Genomic DNA, 5,810 nt, shown 5'->3' on the forward strand with positions numbered 1-5,810 from the left:
GACGAGGTGGCCGAGTGGTTAAGGCGATGGACTGCTAATCCATTGTGCTCTGCACGCGTGGGTTCGAATCCCATCCTCGTCGCATAATGCTGCTGTGTTTTTATGAGTCAGCTGTGGCTTAGTGACAAGTTGTCCAGGTGTGTGTCGAAACCTGTTACACTCAGATATTCAGTCACCTGATACCTGGGCATGGGCTCGTCCTGTTCTTCCTAAACGTACCACGACAACAGGATAAGTGCCTTGAAAAAGGAGAGACTGGGAGACAGCTATGGTGCTCATGTGCTTGAGAAAGGTGCAATAATCTCACCAGCAGGACAACATGGACAATACAGAGACCAACACAGACCCACAGGTCAACGTTTGGTTGGCGACGGCGGCTCTGGATCGACACACCTCAAATCTCCAGCTCACAGTTCTGACTTGTTCGCCTCTAACTGCCTGAGAGACCGAGAATTAAAAAATCAGGGAGGAAACTGACGCGTGACTCTGCAGACGACAGCGAACAAGAAGGTTTCATGAAATGTCAAACTGCTCCTGTAATAAACGTCCACATTAGGACGACGCTGTGCAGGATTTCAAGCGTGCTCCACTCACTGCTAAGTGCCAGCAGCAGATTTTTTTTTAAATCCCCCCGCTGGATGAAAAAGGTGTAATTCACTTGTTCTGAGTGTTTCCTCAGTGGAACGGAGAGCTGTCAGGTTCCAACCTGCTGCTCAAATGAAGCACAAAGAATTCAGTCACATTCACATTCAGAGAGGGAGCAGCCACAAAATGATCCCCCTTCAGGCTGACAAGTGCCCCCGTGGTTCTCACACACACTCACACCTCCTTCTAGAACTGTGAGGACACACTCCCTTGCCCATAAACACGAGTCACACACGTCCACATTTCCACAAAGGTTAGAAGGTAAATGTACACAGCACAGAGAATACTTTTAGATTTTACACCATCAAAGTCTCGTATCTGTTGATCAGTTCACGTTCATGTTCTTCTCTCTGAGGACAGAGGATGGATTCAACCTGCTGACAACAGGCTCCTTACAGCATGGCGTCTTTATGGTGGACGGGTAAAAGAGCTGGTTTTCTAGTCTTAATATTTTAAAACATGCTGATTTTAGCTTCACCGCTGCTCTGGGTGACATGTTGGATCCATACGTCAACAAAAACTCCAGCTAAGACGAGAGCAGCTCTGTGAATCCATCGCATCCAGCTCAACATGTGCACTGTTGAAAAACTGTTTGACTTCATGTGTAGTGTTGTCACAAGGCCACCAGCAGCAGTAGCATGTTGAAAACATTCATAGAACAGAAATGAATGAAATATTTAAAAACTCCAGCCTTTTTCTTTAAACTCGATTTAAACTAACCCTCAAACAGCCTTTTGAAAGTGTGAGGACAAGACCAGAGGTCCTCACAACAAGGGTATCAAACGAACACACACTCCACAGTAGGCCTTAATGACAGCTGCCTTTTAATACTGCACAGGGAGGGGAGGTTAGCTTTGTGTGTGTGTGTGTGTGTGTGTGTGTGTGTGAGCTGCCATTAGGCGCCCACCGTGGTGAGGCTCGGTCCACTCTGGCCCATGGCATGCTGGGAAAATCTTCAGCTTCCCTGCCGGTCTGAGCCCAGAGCCAGAGAGCTAAATGACAGGGTTGACTCCTCCTGGACGCCCCGCACCGCGAATCCAACGCTCCCTCCACTGCTGCTACCCTGCAATTAACACACTGCTAAGAGGAGGAGGGTGGAGGAGAGGAGGTTGGAATATGAGGAAGGTCTGATCTGAAAGTACACGGTGTATTTGTAGTACACACAGTAGAAAGACATTTTCTGGCTCATCAAAAAACAACTTAAAGGGCTGTTCCGCTTGTTTTTTATGTGTCTCATCTTTTCCTTCCAAGGCTGGTTTGTATCGGTCAATCTGACGTGTACATTACTAATGCTGGCTTCTGATTGGCCCAGGCTTCGTCAGGTAAATGAAAGATGATGATCTGCTTGTTTTAATGAAGGAACATGACAAACGTGAGTGTTTTGATCCCAGAGCAAAAATAATGATGCACATTGGAGGTAAACGCTTTAAAGGTGCAGTGTGTAAGATTCAGAAAGATCTAGTAGTTGAATATGTTTTTAAAAAGTGTCATCAGTGTGTTCACCTGAAAACATCAACCTTTGTGTTTTCTTTAGCTTAGAACGAGTCTGTTATATTTACATAGATTCAATCTTTGCACAGAGGCCTCCATGTTTCTACAGAAGCCCAGAATGGACACTAGAGTCATGTTTTACTGGTCTGCACAGGGGCCCATTCCCTCAGAATCAGTCCATGTGTGACCCATATCCATACCTGGCTTGTACCTGGAGGGTCAGTGATCAGATGGACTGTCAGCACTTACTGTCCTCTCAGCCTCTAATTGATAATTGGATAATTATCCAATCAAATGTGAAACAGGTCCGTCCGTCAATTAGCTGCTAATTGACCTGAGAGCCTGAGAGAGTCGTATACATCCACCCCCACTACACCACCACTGTGTGTGAGTGTGTCTCAGTAGGGGTTACTAATGGAGCAGGTAGGCTGTGAATTCATTACTGTGTCATCTATCAGGAGGCCGTTTAAATGACCGAACCCCACAGAGCAAAATTACTGCTCTCTGTCTGTCTGTCTGTCTGTCTCTCCTTTGAGTCTCTCTCTCTGATTCCATATTTAGTTGGTCCCTGTGTGTTTACATCCTCCACACTGCAGCCAAAGACTCTGAACACAGAACTCAGGTAAAAACAACAGAAATTAAACTGAAATAAAAGCTCGACAACAGTCGACTGAGACGAGAGGAGACTTCTCCAAGTTATCACCAAAGAATTAATAATATTTCAAATCTTCAGCTTGGTGATCTCATTTTCACTTTATTAAATCCAGTCAGTTTCCATTGTTGCTTAAGAACATCAACCTCGTTCTCTTCTAGATTCAGGACACGAGGAACCCAGCAAACAGATTTCTTTTACCCCTGATCTCTGAGCTGGTTTGGAGTTGGGGCCTAATTTAAGGATTGGTAACTGGACCAAAAGCAGTTATTTGCATTTCCACAGTAAAATAAGCTTATTTTAACCAGGAAGAAGTTCATAGAATGAACACAAATCAAGAACCTCTTATGTCAGGGAGTGGGGGCTGGATTATTGTGACCGAAGCTTTGTTGTAAAGATAAAAATCAGTGTCTCTTCGAGGTCAAATCAAAAGCAGCCTCCAGGAGATAGAGGTATCTGTTTCACAGCCAACAATCAACAGAAGACTTCACCAGTGTAAATAAAGGTAAACTGTAAATCGCAAAAAACAGTAAGATCTGATTAGAGTTTATTAGACAGGTGTAAATTAAGAGTTCTAGATCAACATAATGAGAGTCAAAGATCAACTTGTACCAGAAGGATGAAAAGAGATGAACAGCTCATGATCTGCAGGCTGGTGGAGGGAGTGTTATGGTGTGGACATGTTGGCGTTTTATTGATACATTCTGTGTTTAGAAGGCAAAACTCCCAAAAACAATCAGGAGGTGAAGACGACTTAAACCAGTAATTTAATATATGATTCTGTTAGTTTGACAGACGTTACATTTTCAGTTTCACCTCTACAACTGTTCACACAGTTTTTACTCAAACACATCTTTCCTTTAACTGTGAATGTCGTGCTTGATGTTTCTCTCTGGTTTCTCTTGTCGTGCAGTTTTTTCCTGCTGTAACTCACCTGGCAGCTCGATGCCTTTGTGTTCTCTACGGTAAAGCTCATCGAGTTGTGTGTAGCTGTGTGTCAGCCTCCCCCACACGTCCTCCGCTGACTGACGGCTGACAGCTCTCAGCCAACCACAGGCCTCGGTGAACCCGCTGTCAGGGCTGAGGTTAAAAACACTACCTGTCAGGCGGCGGCAGGGAGACGAGTGTGTGTCAGTGTGTGTGTTGGTTCTGCAGGTTTTCGGCTCGATGATCCTCACTGAGCTGATTGTAGATGAAACCTGTTGGTCCACCCTGTCCCCCCACAACCAGGTTCATGTACAAATAATACGAGAGTATCTCTGTGTGTCTGTCAGTCTTATTATTATTTACAGTCTTTCTTTATCTTTGTAGTTCTACTGGAGAACAGTGACTCAGAGAAACACTTTACTGGAAAAACAGCACAACAGGTTCATAAATCAATAGTTCATGGTGAAGAAGCCTCCTGTGTGCAGACTGAGGAACAGTTTGACTCGGGTACGTTAGATGGTTTCGTCTGATTTGAAGACTCTGTGATGGTTTTGTGTCTGTTAGGATTCGCATCTTCTTACACCCTTAAGGTGTTTTAAGGTGTTTCTCTTCATCTTGTCTGAGAATCAAAGAGTCACAGGTTGTGATTAATCAGGACTGACAGAATTAGGATTAGGGTTAATCACAAATTTAAAATGATTGTAAAATTCCTGTTGTGTTATTGATGAACTCGCCTCTGTCAGTGTCGATTGTCGAGTGCAGCTTGTTGACTCAGTCTCAGCACTAGTATCTGTGCTGACATTAACAAAAAGGTGCTTCAGCTGAAGATGGTACTTCAAACGTGTTCATCACTGCAGTATCTGCACAAACCTTTCATGCAAATCTTCATCTGGTTGATAATGAAACATAACGTTCAGAACACATTAACGATCAGCGCACAGCTCTAATTAAAATTCAACCCTGTTCATATTTAACTAAACAGTGGATTTGATTTTGTAGAAAACTTGTTTGCATCCAGATTAAGTTTTGTGTTAATACGATGATAAAATGTTGACAGTTAACATAAATGGCAAGTCGTCACTCTCTCTTGGAGCTTCATTTATTCAAGACAGACAGACGGACAGACAGACAGACAGACCACAGCCCAGAGTCAAGTGTCTTCCTCGACACATCATTGAGTTCTAGAGTCTACAAGTTTCTGACCTGTAGAATCACCTGCTTCACCTGAAGACGTCCAATCTGAATTATACCTGGTTTATTTCACAGAGACACAACAAATTATCAACAAATCCTTGTCTCACAGAGAAAACTGGAGGAACACAAACACACTCATTATGTCTGATAAGACAGTAAAAAACAGATTCTCCATATAAACATGAGAACAGTGAGGACACGTCTGTTAGTGGGATGTGGACGATTGTTTGATTCAGGCGGAAAAGAAAAGAACAGATGCAGAAGATGGAGAGTGTTTGTGTTCAGGGTCTCTTCGCCAACAACCAAAACAAAAGAAACGACATTTTAATCAGCTGCAGCTCGAACAAAAAACTGAAGCACAAAGAGATCGTGTGAGCTCAGGTGTGTGCGTCTTTCTGGAAACAAACAAACAAACAAACACAATGAAGACGGACGAGGAGCTTTTCACTCAACTTCAAGTCTCTAAATAAACTTCATGTCCCTGAGCACAGACATAAACCTGCGTCTCTGTCGTCTCCACAAAACAGAAACAAACCAACAATTTGTATTTTAATGGTTGTGTTGTGGTTTTGTGAGTCTCTGAGTCACTTTATGAACACGTTATATATTATTATCAACAGCATCAGATTCAGTAGTGTTTAAAATACTTTGTTAGTGTGGTACTGTTAGGTTAGCATGTACTCTTCATATACTCTCCATATACTATTCATGTACTCTCCATGTACTCTTCATGTACTCTCCATGTACTCTTCATGTACTCTCCATGTACTCTTCATGTACTCTCCATGTACTCTTCATGTACTCTCCATATACTCTCCGTGTACTCTTCATGTACTCTCCATGTACTCTCCATGTACTCTCCATGTACTCTCCATATACTCTTCATGTACTCTCCATGTAC

At 43.2% G+C, this 5,810-nt stretch overlaps 1 non-coding gene across 1 annotated transcript; it reads left to right on the forward strand.

The window, feature by feature from the left end:
- Positions 1 to 82, forward strand: trnas-gcu. The gene has a single exon. It is a non-coding gene; the product is annotated as a tRNA-Ser (tRNA).
- Positions 83 to 5,810: the final 5,728 nt, after the last annotated feature.

The sequence above is a fragment of the Anabas testudineus genome, chromosome 9, assembly GCF_900324465.2.
Source record: "Anabas testudineus chromosome 9, fAnaTes1.2, whole genome shotgun sequence".
Lineage (NCBI taxonomy): Eukaryota > Metazoa > Chordata > Actinopteri > Anabantiformes > Anabantidae > Anabas > Anabas testudineus.